The sequence below is a fragment of the Cnephaeus nilssonii genome (genome assembly GCF_951640355.1).
Source record: "Cnephaeus nilssonii genome assembly, chromosome: 9".
NCBI lineage: Eukaryota > Metazoa > Chordata > Mammalia > Chiroptera > Vespertilionidae > Cnephaeus > Cnephaeus nilssonii.
This window is the reverse complement of record NC_137080.1, coordinates 87763264-87781500: the sequence shown is the minus strand read 5'-3', so window position 1 is coordinate 87781500 and position 18237 is coordinate 87763264. Positions and strand designations below refer to the sequence as shown.

Below are 18237 nucleotides of genomic sequence, written 5' to 3'. Positions count from 1 at the left end.
TTTCTAACTCTCTATCCCTCTCCCTTCCTCTCTGTAAAAAATCAATAAAATATATATTTTTTTAAAATCAGAGTTAATATCCTCCAGAAGTTAAATATTACATTCTGAAATGAAAAAATAACTTATTAGAACACTTAAAGATAAAATATATAGTTATAGAAAGATATATTCATTATGGAAAGTTAGAAAATATATATAGTTATGGATATATATATATATATATATATAAGGTTGTACAATATATAGTATAGAAAGAAAAAAACTTAATGAGAAAGCAGAATAGACACATATGAAGAACAAATGAGCAAACTGGAGTACAAAGCAATTCTCCCAGAATGTCCACAGAAGAACAAGAATTTAAAAAAAACACCACCTACTGACATTTAAATCCAATAAAATCTAGAGAAAAGACACCGTGTCAAAATGTCCACCGTGGTTATCTTTGATCAGTAGTATTATTATAGGTGATTTTTACATTTACTTGTCTGTCTGGAGATAAAATTTATTTCAAACCACTTGAATGCATGAATCTTGGTGAAGAATCAGCTTATCTCTGGATGAGAGCAGAAGCCAAGAGTGATGTGCCCAGATGAAAATTGGGGAAAAGATTACGCAAAAGGCAGCAGAAGATCACAAATTTAAGCACCAGTTTGGGTAGGGCTGTGCAGAAGTGCACATGTTCCTGGTATAAAGCTAATATTATATAGCCTTTCTGGAGAGAAGTTATGTATGGTAAAGCATTTGACCTCAAGTTCCAAGTCTAAGAATTTACTTATGGAAATAATTATAGATGTGAACAGTATTTAGTATGAAGATGTTTAGTAGACAGCAATGCATAATAAAAGACAGTTGGAAATCATTCTGATACCCAACAATAGAAAATTGGCTAAATTATGCTTTGTTTAAATGATGGAATATTATGCAAACAAAAATGACTCTACAGAATAATATGTTAGGCTGTTGGGAGATACACATGCTATATTAAGTTAATCAGATTTCACGTATATGTGGATTCTAAAGAACAAAATACATGCTCAACAAAACAGAAAAAGACTCATAAATACAGAGAACAGACTGATAGTTGCCAGATTGGAAGGGGGCTGGGAGGCTAGGTGAAAAAGGTGAAGAGATTAAGAAGTACAATTGGTAATTACAAAATAGTCACAAGGATGTAAAGTAGAGCATATGGAATACAGTCAATACTATTATAATAACTAGTGGCCCAGTGCACGAATTTCGTGCACAGGGGGTTGGGTTCCCTCAGCCCAGCCTGCACCCTCTCCAATCGGGACATCCCTCTCACAATCTGGGACCACTGGCTCCTAACTGCTCGCCTGCCTGCCCTCCTGATCGCCCCTGCCTCTGCCTGCCTGCCTGATTGTCCCTAACCCCTCTGCCTGCCTGCCTGATCACCCCTAACCTCTCTGCCTGCTGCCTGATCGCCCCTAACTGCCTCTGCCTGCCTGCCTGATCATGCCTAACTGCCTCTGCCTGCCTGCCTGATCGCCCCTAATTGCCCTCCCCTGCCGGCCTGATCTCGCCCCCAACTGCCCTCCCCTACCAGCCTGATCTTGCCCCCAATTTCCCTCTCTGCCTCAGCCCCCACCACCATGGCTTTGTCCGGAAGGAAGTTGGACATCCGGAAGATGGCCAGTCAACCCAGTCTAATTAGCATATTACCCTTTTATTAGTATAGATTATATAGGATAGGATTGCTTAAATGGGAGGGAGAGCCTTTTTCAGCAGGAGGAGATGCTCTTGGCAGACAAAAATACATAATCCCTATATCTGGACTGATAGCCAGCCATACGCACTATAAGGCCAAACCGGTTATTAAAAAATTGAACTGCTTTCTTACACCTTACACTAAACAGCTGTTGCCCTTAAAACCCCTCCTCAGCCCCCACCTTAGGTTCTGCCTTCACAGTTCACCCAGATTAGGTTCTGATTGGTCCGTTTCTATGCCAGTCAGTGTCAAAAGCTCCACCTCCTAGGTAGCCATTGGCTCCTCACAGTTCACCCAGATTTGGTTCTGACTGGTCGGTTTCTCTGCCAGTCAGCGTCAAAAGCTCCGCCTCCTAGGAAGCCATTGGCTCCTCACAGTTCACCTAGATTTGGTTCTGATTGGTTGGTTTTTATGCCAGTCAGCATCTCTGGGCCTATCTCCGGGCCTGATTAGAGAGGCAGGGCTGATCAGCAGCCCCTGCAGAGGCCTGAAGAGAAAGAGAGGTGCAGCTGCTGGCCAGGTCGGGAGAGAAAGAGAGAGGCAAGGGCTGATCAACAGCTGCCACAGAGGCTACGGATCAGACCCTGCTTCTCTCTCCAGGCCTCTCTCCGGGCCTGATCTACAGCCCCCTCAGCAGTCAGTTCTGGGTCGCCCTGCCCGCAGCAGTGGCAGTCAGTGCTGGGTCACCACGGCAACCCAGCACTGACTGCCGGACTGACTTCTGGTCGGTTGAGCCTTCAGTCGTTACGGACCCTGGGTTTTTATATATTAGGATGTATGGTATCAGAATGGGTACTAGAATTATTGGGGGGATCATCCTCTCTAATAAAATGGTAATATGCAAATTAACCATCACTCCGCTACATAAGCCACGCCCACCAGCCAAGCCATGCCCACCAGCCAATCAGGGCAAGTATGCAAATTAACCCAAACCAAGATGGCTACAGCCACAGAGAGCAAGGTTTCCCAGGTAACAGAGGAAGCCAAGCTTTCCATAGCCCTTGCAGGCCTAAGCCTCCACTCAAGCTACAAAGTTTCAATTATAGAAGGTAAACAAATTCAAACAAATGGCGGCAGAATAGAGCTTGAGAGAGCAGGCCAGGGTTGCCGCCGGCAACAGGGGAAGCAAAGCTTTCTGCACACCCTGGCCGGGCTCAGGCCTCTGCTTAAGGCTACAAAGTTTCAATTGTAGAAGGTGAATTAACTGCCACAGAAATGGCTGCCGCCTGGGAGGGAACAGCAGGCTTGGCTCCACTCCAGGCTACAAAGTTTCAATTGTAGAAGGAAAATAAATTCCAGATACCAGGGCCTCCTCTTGGGTTGCCAGGGGGCGTGGCCGGCCTGCAAACCACCACAGGCCCCTCGCTCAGGCCGTCCCACACCCCAAAGGAAGCCCCACCTGATCCGGGATGTCCTTCAGGGCAAACCAGCTGGCCCCCACCCCTGTACCAGGCCTCTATCCTATCTAATAAAAGAGTAATATGCAGATTGATCATCACTGCAACACACCATATAGCTGCCCCCATGTGGTCAAAGATCCTGCCCCCATGTGGACACAAGATGGCCACCACAAGATGGCCAGCAGGAGAGGGCAGTTGGGAGGCACCTGGCCTGCAAGGGAGGGCAGTTGAGAGGGACCAAGCCTGCAGGAGAGGGCAGTTAGGGGTGACCAGGCTGGCAGAGGAGGAAAGTTGGGGGCAAACAGGCTGGCAGGGGGGCAGTTAAACATCAACCAGGCTGGCAGCAGAGTGGTTAGGGGGTGATCAGGCTGGCAGGCAGAAGCGGTTAGGGGCAATCAGGAAGGCAGGCAGGCAGGCAAGCAGTTGGGAGCCAGCAGTCCTGGATTGTGAGAGGGATGTCCGACTGCCCGTTTAGGCCCGATCCTGGTGGGATTGGGCCTAAACGGGCAGTCGGACATCCCTCCAGGAGTCCCAGATTGGAGAGGGTACAGGCTGGGCTGAGGGACAACCCCCTGCCGTGCACGAATTTCGTGCACCGGGCTTCTAGTAAGTTATATAATTGTCTAACCACTATGCTATACCCTGAAACTAACATAAAGTAATATTGAATATCAGCTGTAATTGGGGGGAAAAATAAATAACAAAAAAACCCAACAACATCCAGTAGTTAAAAACTAAATGTGAAAATAAAACATCAAAATGTTGACAGTGGTTACAATTGGGTAGTAGTTATAAATTGTTTTTGCTTACCTAAAATAAACATGCATTACTATTGTAATAGGAAAGTAAAATTTTAAAAAGAAAAATGGTTTTTAAAAAAGGAGGGTAGGAAAGCTTTACTCTGGGGCTCTGCCAATATGGAAAATTAGCAGTAGTTGTTGGTTCCCTACACAGAGGGATTCTAGAAAAACATAGAATCCGGGACATTAATTAAAGAAAATCTAGAAAACTCATAGGAAGATGGACTGGTCTTCTGAACTACTATGGGGAGGGGTTGTAGCCTGGGTTGAAGGTGAATGGCAAAGAATGTCAGCAATAATGGTAAGCAAGGCAGTTCAACTCCCTTCTTGCCCTCACCCACTGATGCCTCAAAACAACCATTGCTTGTCCCCTTACTGAAGGGAATCAGTGGCACGCGCCCCAGAACTAGCTCAGCATCCACTGGTGGTAAACTCCGGGGAGCTGCCTGAGTCCCCCTAGAGGAGCTGAAGACAACAGGTGGGGACCTAACAACCTCCTGCATTCATTCCTCCGCCCTCCCAAAGCCTCAGGGCTCCTTCCATCCTGCTTCTCCCTGAGGTTTGAAGGTGAAGACCTACAGGACTGCCACATTACCTAAGTCCAGGTGCCGCTCTCATCATAAGCTAAATGAACAGTATGACCTGGAGCTGTGCAGTGCACAATCGTGCTGGTTGTGCAGTGGGAGACAAACATGAGTTAATAACTGAGATAGTCTGGGATCTTGAGCTCCCTATGCCTACCAGAAACTAAACTCTGGCCTTAATCCTTTTTCCATTAAGCAGTGTCATGTGTGTGATGTGCCACTGAGTCAATCTGACTCCTGACAACGCCATGAATGAGTGATACCCATGTCCTGTCCTCAACAGCCCTGCTCAGCTCCTGCAGACTCAGGCCCATGTCTGCTTTTATGAAGTCAGTCCATCTCAGATTTGGTCCTCCTCCTTTCCTGCTGCCTCCTATTTTCCCCAGCATCATTGTCTTTTCCAAAGAACAGACATAGTAGAAGAGTGTCTGCTTTGTCATTATTGCCTCCAGTGATGTGTCAGGTTTAATGTGCTCTTGGACCCACTTGTTCCTCTTCCTGGGAGTCTGGGGTATCTGTAAAGCTCTCCAGCTCCATCTTTCAAATGAACCTATATTTTTCCTTATCAGCCTTCTTCGCTGTCCAACTTTTGCATCCATACTTAGCAATTGGGAATATGAGGGTGTAGATGATCTTAGCCTTCTTCTCTATGGCACATCATTGCCCTTGAAGATCTTTCCTAATTCTTTCACGGTCCTTGTGAGTCTCAGCCTTCTCTTGATTTCTTGGCTGCAGTCTCCATTTGAATTGATGACTGAACCAGGGTAAGAAAAACCTTAAACAATTTCGATGTCTCCTTTGTCTATCCTAAAGTTGTGTATTTCTTCTATGGTCATGATTTTTGTCTTCTTGGTGTTCAAATGAAGTCCTGATTTGGCACTTTCTTCTGTTGTTTCAAATCATTGGTACTTGCTGCAAGTAAAGTACCATCTGCGTATCTCAACTCAGTGGTCGGCAAACTCATTAGTCAACAGAGCCAAATATCAACAGTACAACAATTGAAATTTCTTTTGAGAGCCAACTTTTTAAAACTTGAACTTCTTCTAACGCCACTTCTTCAAAATAGACTCGCCCAGGCCGTGGTATTTTGTGGAAGAGCCACACTCAAGGGGCCAAAGAGCCGCATGTGGCTCGCGAGCCGCAGTTTGCCAACCACTGTCTTAACTTATTGATATTTCTTCCACCAATTTTCACTCCTTCTTCCTCTGAGTTTAGTCTAGCCCAGTTTTTTGTATGATACAGTATGTGTACAGGTTAAACAAATAGGGAGATAAAAAGCACCTTTGACTAGCAACTTTGCCGACAGCAAACCATTCTGTCTCCATAGTCTATACTGACAGTGGCTTCCTGTCCACAATACAGGTTACACTTCAGATAATCAAGTGCTGGGACACACCCAGTTCTTCCAGAGCAACCCAGAGCTTTTCAAGATCCACGCAGTCGAAGGCTTTACTGTAGTTTGTAAAATCCTAAAATTCCCTGGAGCTCTCCCATATCCAACAAATGTTCACACTGAGACCTCAAGTGCCTCTTCCTTTTTAGAATCCAATTTGAACATCTGGCATTTCTTGCTCCATGTGAGGTAGAGGCCTTTGTTGCATCACCTTGAGCATCACTTTACTTGCTCAGGAAATTAGAGCAGTGGTCCTATAGTTACTGCACTCCTTGGCATCTCCTTTCTTGAAAATTGAGATGTATGTTGAATGTTTCTAGTGTCATACAGAATAGCTAATATTTTAGGGGAGCAAACTTATAGGCTAAACTAAGGAGACCCTTGAGAACTATAGTATAACAAGTACCCCCGCCAAAAAAAAAAATCTAAAATATATACCAATAGAAGAAATAAGATTAAAATAAATCAAGCAAATAAAATAGACATAATAAATACAGTTTTAAAAGGATATTTATAATATAAAACAAAAATTTTCATTTTAAAAAATAAGGGGGAATATTAAGTAAAAACGTAATTGTAAAATAAGGAACATAAGAAATAAGATGAACAGTGGTATGGACATGGAAAATACTGGTAAGTTAGGAAGTAAGATTAAAGAGCTCTCCCAAAAGAAATGAAGAAGAGATTAAGAAATCAAAATATAATTTAAGAGCTGTGGAGGCTATAAGCAGAAGGGGCAACATCCAGATAACAGAGGTCCCAGGAAAAAAAAACAAACAAAAAACTGGAAGAAGGAAATACCTGAAGAAATAATGGAGAAAATGTTCCCCATATTTAAAACGAATGTCTTAGTACTCAAAGAACAATTTCATGGAATGGCAACAGAACAGACAAGGAAAAGCCTATTTTATACATATAGTAAAATTTAATAAAATCAGGTACAAAGAAAACGTTATAATAATTTCTAACGTTATAATAATTTCTAACATTAGGGGAAAAGAGCATATCACCTGCCAATAGCAAGGAGCAGACTGACATCAGACTTTTCCCAATAGCATACTGGTGTAAGGAGACAATGCAGGGACATTCTTAACATAATAAAGGGATGAACCCTGAACCTGAAACTGTATATGCGCTCAAATAACATTTTAAACTACTATTCGGATACTTTAAAACATTATAAAAACTGCCTGGCTTACCAGATGTAATCAAATTTACTATCAAAATTAGATTCACCATTAGACCCACATTGAAAAACTGTTAGAGGAAATAAATAAGATGAAAAATAAATTCAGAAGATGCTACAACAATTATGGATGATCAAATACCTTGGTACAGTTTGTTGTTATCTTAAATGACAGACAGTGAGCTTAGGAGAGACACAGGGGAAGGCTATTCATAATAACCCATGAGAAAATTCTCGAAAATATCAACAATAAGTGGAGGTGAGGGATTGGCAAAATCAAGGGCCAACAACTGGGTTAAAGTTCTTGTCTTGTTAGGAAGAAGGAGGAATCATTTATTTTAAAAACCAAAAAGGAAGAGAAAAACACATATTAAATATATGACAGATAAAGGACTGCAGAAACAAGTCCAAATATTTCATTAATTACAATAAAGGTAATTAGAATAACTGGTGAGTTACCAGTTAAGAGTCAGAGATTGTCAAGTTTGATGTAACAAAAAAAAGTAATAGTTATGTGCTGTTATAAGAGATATATCTAAAGGATAAGAACACACAAGAAGTTTATATTCAAGTCTTACTACAGCTAAAAGCAAGCTGATATAGCTTTGGTAAAATAAAATACATAGACCTTAAGGCCCAAAGTATCATTATGGAGAGAAACCCACTATATAGTGATAAAAGATTCAATTTATGAACAAGACAACAATTCTAATCACATAGGCATCTAATAAAATCACCTCAACAACATATAAAATAAAAAGCAATAGGACCTCTGAGAGAAATGAACAAATCTACACACTTACTTATTATTGGCAGGCCAAGCAGACAGAAAGCCAGCAAAGATAGAGATAACCAGAGGTTTAAACAATAAAATTACCCAGCTGGATCCAATGAACAAATATAAATCACTCCATCCAATAATTAAAGATTAACCATTCTCCTCAAGCACAAGTAGAACATTACAAAAAATGCCAATACATTAGATCATAAAGTCTCAATAAATTCTAAATGATTATCATGTAGATATATTATCTGACTACCATATACTTAAATTATAATTTAATAATGAAAATATAAATGAAAAATCCTCATATATTTGGAAATTAAAAGCACTACTTCTACATATTTTGTGAATGAAAGAACAAATCAGAATAAAATTAATATTTAGACATCCTATCTAATAAAAGAGAAACATGCAAATTGACCGTACCTCTGCTACACCCAAAAGCCATGCCCACCAGCCAATCAGGAGCTAGTATGTAAATTAACCCAACCAAGATGGCGGAGGCCACAGAGCTGGAGGGAGCAGGAGGCTTGGGTTGCCCCCGGCCAAGAAGGAAGCCAAGCTTCCCGCCCACCCTGGCCAGCCCTGGCCTCCGCTCAAGGCTGCAAAGTTTCAATTATAGAAGATAAATAAATCCCAGATACCTGCTTCCAGCTGGCCCTGGCCTCCGCTCAAGGAGGCGCTGAAAAAAAAAAAGCAAAAAAGGAGGGGCTGGGAGCTTGGGTCGTCGGGGGCCGTGGTCAGCCTGCAAACAGCCATCAGCCCCTCACCCAGGCTGGCCAGGCACCCCAGCGGGACCCCCCACCCTGAAGGGGCTGTGGCCAGCCTGTAAACAGCCTTCAGCCCCTTACCCAGGCTGGCCAGGCACCCCAGTGGGGACCCCTACCCTGAAGGGGCTGTGGCCAGCCTACAAACAGCCATCAGCCCCTCACCCAGGCTGGCCAGGTACCCCAGTGGGGACCCCCACCCTGAAGGGGCCATGACCAGCCTGCAAATAGCCATCAGCCCCTCACCCAGGCTGGCCAGGCACCCCAGCAGGGACCCCCACCCTGAAGGGGGTGTGGCCAGCCTGAAAACGGCCCTCAGCCCCTCACCCAGGCTGGCCAGGCACCCCAGCGGGACCCCCAACCTGATCTGGGATACCCTTCAGGGCAAACCAGCCGGCCCCCACCCATACACCAGGCCTCTTTCTATACTAATAAAAGGGTAATATGCTAATTAGACTGGGAGACCTTCCAGGAGACCTTCTGGATGTTCTTCTGGACAAAGCCATGGTGGCGGGGCCGAGGTAGAGGCGGTTAGAGGCCAAGAAGGGAGGGCAGTTGTGGGTGATCAGGCCAGGATGTGACGGCAGTTGTGGGTGATCAGGCTGGTGGGGGGTGGGGCCGTTGGGGGTAAGCAGACCAGCAGGGGGTCCAGTTGGGGGCGAGCAGGCCGTCGGTGGGGGTCAGTTGGTGGTGATCAGGACAATGGGGGGGCAGTTTGGAGTGAGCAGGCCAGCAGGGGGGCAGTTGGGGGTGAGCAGGCCAGTGGGGAGGGAAGGTGGGGGTGAGCAGGCCAGTGGAGGGGGCAGTTGGGGGTGAGCAGGCCAGCAGGGGAGGCAGTTGGGGGCGAGCGCACTGGCACGGAGGGCAGTTGGGGGTGATCAGGCTGGCGGGGGGTGCATTTGGGGGCGAGCAGGCCGGCGGTGGGGGCAGTTGGGGCGAGCAGGCTGGCAGGCAGAGTGGTTAGGGGCAATCAGGCAGGCAGGAAGGCAGGTGAGCAGTTAGGAGCCAGCAGTCCCGGCTTGCAAGAGGGATGTCCAACTGCCGGTTTAGGCCCGATCCCTGTAAACAGGCAGTAGGACATCCTTCGAGGGGTCCCAGATTGGAGAGGGTGCAGGCCGGGCTTAGGAACACGCCCCCCCACCCCCATGCATGAATTTCATGCACCGGGCCACTAGTAAATGCTATAAAAGCGATAGGCTATGCCAGGATAGAAGCAGAAATAATAAAATAGAACACAAATATACCATAAGAGGTTCAACAAATTTAAAACTAGCACAACAGACAAACCTCTAGTAAGATTTACCAAGGGAAAAAAAAAAGAGATAAAGCACAAATAAACTACATTAAGAAAAAAAGGTACAAAATTGCTAGTAAAACTGAGACTAAAAAGACAAGAAAATACTACCAATAATTTCATACCAATAATTTGAAATAAGAAATAACAAATGTCTAAAATAAAAATATGGCCCGACTGGTGTAGCTCTGTGGTTGAGTATCAACCTATGAACCAAGAGGTCATGGTTCAATTTCTGGTCAGGGCACATGCCCAGGCTGTGGGCTCCATCCCCAATAGGGGGCATGCAGGAGGCAACCAATGGATGATTCTCTCTCATCATTGATGTTTCTATCTCTCTCTCCCTCTCCCTTTCCCTCTGAAATCAATAAAAAATATGTTTTAATTTGGCAGGCAGGAGGGTGGTAGGCAGTTTGTATCTGGGCTGTGAGGTACTCGGAAAACTCCGAGACCTTGCTTCCTGTCTCTTTAACACCAGAGGAAGCAATGCCGAGTGGAAGGAATGGCAGACCTGCAGATGTTACCAGAGGAGGAGATCCCATCTGGCAGGGGGGCGCTGATAGAGAGGTACCAGAACCTGACCCAGATGGCAGACTACTGTGAAAACAGCTACATACAGGAGACAAGCTTTAAAGAGAGCAAAGCCTACACAACCCAACCCCTCGCTAGTGTTGCTTATCAAATAAATGCATTGGCCAACAATGTGCTCTAACTGCTGGACATCCAAGCCTCTCAGCCTCGGAAAATGAGTCTTCCATCAATCATTTCTCACAGACGGTGAACATTCATAAAGAAAAAGGGGCTTGAAGAGAGATTGGTATTTTGACAACAAATAAGAATACATCAAGAACTCACAAAATTGTCCAGGCCAGTGGTTAGAGCATCGGCCTGTGCACTGGAGGGTCATGGGTTTCATCCCGGTCAAGGGCATGCACCTGGTGCAGTTTCAATCTCCAGCCCTCAGCAAGTGCTTGCGGAAGGCAACCAATCAATGTGTCTCTCTCATATCGATGTTCCTCTCCTCTCCTCCCCCCTCCTCTCCTCTCTTCCTCTCTTTCTTCCTCTCTCTCTCTCTCTCTCTCTCTCTCTCTCTCTCTCTCTCTCTCTCTCTCTCCACACACACACACACACACACACACCCCTTCCCTTCCACCCTCTCTAAAAAATCAATGGGAAAAAATATCTTCCAGTGAGGATTAACAAAACAAAACAAAAAAGAACTCACAAAATAACAGCACCTGTAAATATGAAGCACCTTGTCAGGTATATTCGGAAACCTATGGACTACACAGTTCTGGACGATGAGGGCCACAGTGTCAAGCATGGACATAGTTAGCCTGTAAGAACTGGCACACGGCTGAGCCAAGTCCTCCCATGTCTGGCCAGGGAATGTGGGAAGGAACACTCCTTACGAAACCCTGGAACCTGTTAAACCCCAACAGTTCCTAACGACTACATGACAAGTCCTGCTAGGCGTGGAGGTCAGCGCGGCTCAGGCAGGACAGCTTCTTTAAACCCGAGACCCAGCACACACAGTGGAAGTGGTGGGGGGAGTGGGAGCTGAGAAAGCAGTGGGAGCAGCAGTACTGGCATTCCCTCTGCCATGCCTACATCTTCGCCACCCACCACTGGACCGGTTGCTGATAGTCCAACTCCACCACCAACTCCTCCACCACATGACATTCCACCACCACCGCCTCCACCTCCAGTGGGTCATGAAGACGAGGAGACCGCAGTAGTTCAGTATAATCATCCAGGAATTACACTGAGACAGTTGTGGTAATATGTGATACGAAAGACAAGGATGATGAGCGATCATTTATGGAGGGTGCAATCATTTATGCAATAAAGAAGAATGATGACAGCTGGTATGAAGGAGTCTGCAATCGAGTGACTGGTCTGTTCCCTGGGAACTATGTTGAATCAATCATGCACTAGATGATTACATTTTCTTTTGCTTTTAAAGTAGGTTCTTACTGTGGGACTATTAATGGTTAACAAAATCGTCTTAAAATGTGCCCATATTTTCAGGATGTGCTATTTTACTGGTATAACTGAATGTCTACCTATAAGCATTCATCTTTGAGACAGTTTGTATATTGCTAAAGAGCAATTTATAAAAGAGGCTGTCCATAACTGATTACGCTTAAATACTTAATTTCACAGCATTAGCTCTGGGGATGTGGGGTATAATATTTAATGATTCAATTGTATCATAACATGTTTCAGTACAGCATGGTTACTAGACTAATATTAACAGCAGAAACTTAAATGCTGGTGCTGATCATACACTATGTTTAGGTTCTCTCATTTTTTAAATATAACTAGTTGTTTAAAGCATGCACACAAATTTAAGTATTGAAATATACTCTAAAAAATCCAAGATGCCTACAATTTGTGTAATATTTTCTTGGAGTACTCATAGTTAGATCTCTTGAAATGAATTGAGTCTTTAAGGTTTCTATGTGAAACAAAACAAACAAAAAAGGGGTTAACTGAAAGGTTATAATTTGTACATAAGTTTTTTAATGACAGAATTTGCATTATAAATTTTTTTCATTCACAAATACATAACTGAATCAAATGTTTCTGATCTTCACTGATTTCTTTTTAAAAAAGAAATAATAGGTACTGATTTATTACACACAAAAAGTATCTACCAAAACTGACTCCAAAAGAAGTAGAGAACTTGAATAGTGTAGTAACTACTCAAGAAATTGCAGCAGCAGTTTAAAACCTCCCTGCATCCATGGATTATGCATATATGCATATACATCCTTTGGTTAATCTCTTCCAACCCGCCCCCTTCCCTCTGAGATTCCTCAGTCTGTTCCATGCTTCTATGTCTCTGGATCTATTTTGTTCATCAGTTTATTTTGTTCATTAGATTCCACATATGAGTGAGATCATGTGATACTTGTCTTTCTCTGACTGGCTTATTTTACTTAGCATGATACTCTCCAGGTCCCTCCGTGCTTTCTCAAAGGGTAAGAGATCCTTATTTTTTACTGCTGCATAGTATTCCATGGTGTAAATGTACCACAGCTTTTTTATCCACTCATCTACTGATGGGCACTTGGGCTGTTTCCAGATCTTAGAAATTATGCTGCTATGAACATAGGAGTGCCTAGATTATTTCAGATTACTGTTTCAGGGTTGGTAGGATATATTCCTAGAAGTAGGATCACTGGGCCAAATGGCAGTTCCACATTTAATTTTTTGAGGAAACGCCATACTGGTTTCCATAGTGGCTACAACAATCTGCATTCCCATCAGCAGTGTACTAGAATTCCCTTTTCTCCCCATCCTCGCCAGCACTTGCCATTTGTTGATTATTGTGGTAAAGACCTGGAGTAGGGGGCGGGAGAAGGCTAGAAGGGGTCAATGGGGAAAAAGAAGGGAGACATCTGTAATACTTTCCAAAATAAAGATAAATTTTAAAAACAGAAATAAAATAGCTGAATCATAATAACAAAAAATAAGTAAATAAAAAGTGACCAGGTTCCACGAGGAAACATTAAAAGCAGTCTCCTATTTCCACTACTATTCAATATTGTACTTAAGAGCCTAGATATTGCAATAGAACAAGAAAGGGAAATTAAAGGCATATAGATAGAAAAAGTAAATTGTCTTTAGTTGCAGATGATATGGTTGCTAGCACAGAAAACTCCAAAGAATCTAAAGAGACATGTTATAACACTGACAGTAGAGTTAGAGTATATATCAACAATGAAATGAGAAAATGTAACTTAAAAAATGACACTGTGTCTGTCAGGATCCTAGCATAAAACAGAATTCATCCCAGATAGTTAAAATGAAGAGACTGTATTGAAAGAACTACTTACAAAGATACGGGAGGAATTAGGGGCCTCAACAATGAATAGTACAGCGCTCAGACTAGCAACATTGGGGATCCATTATTATATGTAAGGCCAAAGGGTCAGATATAAAGAGAAAGTTAAGCTAGGAGCCCAATTAAGTCACCATGGAGAGAGGCTGCCCTGTGGGAGTTCTAGTCTCAAAGGGAATACAGCTACTGTCAGAACCCAGTGTAGAAATAGAGCCGGGAGCAGTAAAAATAACCTGACCTCACTGGAGGGCTCAACCCATCAGGATCCCAACAGACAAGGGACCCCAGGTGATGTAGTTTCTTGGGTTCAGCCACCTGGAGCAAAGAGCAAAACAAAGTAGAGAGATGTCTATGGGATGGTGGGTCTATGAATAAAAATGATATTAATTCTCCCCAATTTTATGTACATATTTAATGCAATTAAAATCTCAACAGATACACAAACAATGAACATTCTGAAAAGGAAATTATAAAAACAATCCATTTATAATAGCATAAAAATAATAAAATGCTTATTATTAACCAAAGTGAAAAACTTTAACAATGAAAACTACAAAACATTGATGAAGAAAATTAAAGAAAACATAAATAAATGGAAACACACCCCATGTTCATGGGTTGTAAGACTTATTGTTAAGTGTCAATTTTACCCAAAGCAATCAACAGAATTAATGCAATCCCTATCAAATTCCCAAGGACCTTTTTTGTAGAACTAAAAAACAAAACCATTCTAAAATTCATATAGAATCTCAAGAGGCCCTGAATAGCCAAAACAATCTTGAAAAAGAACAAAACTGGAGGATATACACTTCCTGATTTCAAAACCCATTACAAAGCTACAGTTATCAAAACAGTGTGGTACTGGCATAAAGACAGACATATAGAGGAATGGAATAGAATAGAGAGACTAGAATACACCCTCTCATTTATAGTCCAATGCTATTTATGCAGGCTGCCAAGACCATTCAATAGGAGAAAAAATAGTTTGGGGTTTTTTCAACAAATGGGGCTGATAAAACTGGATATCCACATGCAAAAGAATGAAGTTGGATCCTTACCTAACACCATTTACAAAAATTAACTCAAAGTGGATCAAGGACCTAAGTCCTAACACAATAAAATTCTTGGAAGAAATTACAGGACAGTAAGTCTTAACACAGGACACGTAAGTCCTAACACAACAAAATTCTTGGAAGAAATTACAGGACAAAACCTTCACAACATTGGATTTGACAATGATTTCTTGGATCTGACTCCAAAGGCACAGGCAACCAAAGAAAAATAGCCTTCTTGAAAATTTAAAAATTTGGGCATGGAAAGATACTGACTATAGAATAAAAAGCAAACCACAGAATGAGAGAAAATATTTTCAAATTATATAGCTTATTAGGGGCTAAGATCCAGGATAATAGAGAACCCCTAAAACTCAGTAACAACAACTGAACACCCAACTTGAAAAAGGGCAAAAAATTTGAAAATATTTTTTTCCAAAGCAGATATATGAATGGCCAATAAGCACATGAAAAGATGCTCAATTAATCATTAGGGAAATGGAAATCAAAACTACAATGAGATACCACCTCATACCCATTATGATGGCTACTATCAAAAAAATTAAAATAAAAGTGCTGGCAAGAATGTAAAGAAATTGGAACTTGGTCACTGTTGATAGGAATTTAAAATGGTACAGCCACTGTGGAAAACAGTATGGAGGGTTCTTAACAAAATTAAAAATAGGACTACATATGACCCAGCAATTCTACTTCCACTGTCTCTTTGAAAGCAGGATCTCAAAGAGATATTTCTGTGGTAGGCCGTTAAACAGAGAGGAGGAGAGTAAGAACAAGGACGATGGGACAGGTACAGAAGGTCACCAGGGAGAAAAGTCCAGGGTGACCCTCCCTCCCCTAGCATATCGATGGTCAATCTGTTTAGATCCCCTGACCTTCACTCCCTAGAGATAACATCCTGGCCTCAGTTGTATTTCAGCTCCAGGCTCAGAGAAGCAGCAAAACCAGACAAGCAACACCAAGGCTGACCTCAGGACCAGCTGCATTGAATAATGACCCCCTACCTTGGCACCAATCAATCAGTGGAGACTACAATCCTGAAAGGGCACATCTGGAAATCTGCTGAATATTCTATTGAGCTCTTCCCCTGGGACCGCCCCTAAAATCTACACCCTTAAAACCGTTAGGACTCAGGACTTAGCGTGCTCTCCTTCCCTGAAGCACACCCCTGCCTTTCCCTTCCTCCTCTCCCTTCCCATTCCCCTGGCATGTCACCTTTACCTTCCTCACTTTTAAGCTCCAAGAGGCCTCCTTTTGCCTCTGTAACTTGTTTCCTAAACCCATTTCTTCTATCATTCACTTCTTCCACCTCTCTGATTTTCCTAAGTAAATATTCTCTTCTAGTTTGAGTCTTGGCTCTGAATTCTTTCCTAGCCAGAACTCAAGTACTGATGTTGCTGACCCAGGTCCAGTCTGACCCCACCAGTCTAACACCTGGTGCTGTTACCCCCGCCGCCAACATTTCTACACCCCTTCATAGTAGCATTATTCACAACAGCTAAAACATGGAAGCAACCCAACCTGACTAATGAATGGATTAGCAAAATATGATATATGCATACAATGTAATATTATTCAGCCTTAAAAGAAAGAAAATTCTGTAATATGCTATAACAGGGATGAATTTTGCAAACATTATGCTAAGTGAAAAAAGGCAGTCACAAAAGACAAATACTGTATGATTCACTTATATGAGATTCTTAAAGTAGCTAAAAATCATAAAGACAGAAAGTACCAGGGCCAAGGTGTGTGTGGGGAGCAAGAATTGGGTTATTGTTTAATAGATATTGAGGTTCAGACCTACTAGATGAAAAGCATTATGACTATACAGTGATGGGCAACCTTTTGAGCTTGGTGTGTCAAACTTCGCCAAAAAACTGAGCATAACTCAGGTAGTGTGTCACTTTGAGGAAAAAACATTATTTCGCGATATTTATAGTTTAAATAACATAAATGTATAATTGTTATATATAATTGTATTTAATAAACCTCAGTGGCCGCGTGTCATCAGAAATGGCTACGCGTGTCAGTGCTGACACGCGTGTTATAGGTTCGCCATCACTGCTATAGATGGTAGTTATCCTATATAATAAAAGCCTAATGTGCTAAGTGTCCAGTTGTCTGATCATCCATTCAACTAATCAAAGCGTAATATGCTAATGATATGCTAAGGCTGCTCAACTGCTCACTATGTGCCCTGACCACCAGGGGGCAGACAGTCGATCTGCTGACCAGTCGTTATGACATGCACTGACCACCAGGTAGCAGGTGCTCAGGTTAGTTTGCTGCTGGTGTCCGGCAGATCATGACGGACACGCCCTGGAGCCCTCCTGTGGTCCCTCCCCTGGCTGGCTAACTTCCCGCATCCCTCCCCGGCCCCAATCGTGCACTGGTGGGGTCCCTCATCCTGGGCTGTGCCCTCTTGCAATCTGGGACCCCTTGGGGGATGTCAGAGAGCCGGTTTCGGCCCCATCCCGCAGGCTAGGCCAAGGAACTCCACTGGTGCACAAATTCATGCACTGGGCCTCTAGTGGCTGTATAATTGTTACCAGGGAATCAAACTTCCCCGTCGCTCATGGGAGTGAGGTGGAGGTGCTCGGGGTACTGCTAAAATAAGAATTTTCAGAAGCCCCCACGGGATAATGGGATGTGGGAAAAGGCTTTATTTGCATGAAGTTACATTGCTCAGATTCCAAAGTTCCCTGCCCCTTAGCCAGTCCTGGAAAAAGTGCAGCTGGGGTTCCAGCAGTGTCAAAAGCAAGACCAGTGGCCAGAGAGTCTGCTCCATGGTGCGGCCAGGTGTAGTTGAGTATCCAAGCTAATTAAAATCCATTAGTCCATTGTGAAAGTCCCACATGGCTGTGCAGGCTCAGAGGAGCACACACCCCACCCCCCACCCCCTCAGCAGGAGTCACAGGTGAAAGAGAGAGCTAGAACTTCCTTTGTTTGGAAATTTAAATATTCAGGTTTCCTGCACTGGTAGTGGCCATGCCTATTTAAGCCCCTGACTCACTTAGCTTCCAGGTTTGACAGGTAAGCATCCTCCCATGTCACTCAGACCTTACTGGGCATGCATCTACATGTCCTTTATCTCGTCCCTTCCCCCATCAATCATCTGGGAAGAGACTTGGAGAATGTTAGATGCAGCTTTTTGGCAAAGCTGTATAAATGGCATGCCTATACTATTGGGTCTGCCCTTTCCTCCTTTCCTGTTAAATAATAACTAAGTTATTACAACGGCATCACAACAATGTGCAGGAAACACAGGGACTTAAGGTTGAACCCGGGCCAAAGGCACACGAAGTGGCCTGAACCAGGGGCTGTGCCTGGCAGCCAGCCAAGTTCAGCAGGTTCAGCCTTTTCCTGGAACCCAGCTCTCTCTG

General features: G+C 43.3%; 1 protein-coding gene and 1 pseudogene across 4 annotated transcripts in view; one reads left to right on the top strand and one right to left on the bottom strand.

Annotated features, from left to right (window-relative positions):
- MOCS1 (molybdenum cofactor synthesis 1) overlaps positions 1 to 18237 on the bottom strand; it is a 42253-nt gene that overhangs the window by 13860 nt on the left and 10156 nt on the right. The window lies entirely within an intron of this gene.
- Positions 11139 to 13962, top strand: LOC307105455 (abl interactor 1-like; annotated as a pseudogene). Its single transcript has one exon. The product of its transcript is annotated as an abl interactor 1-like (transcript).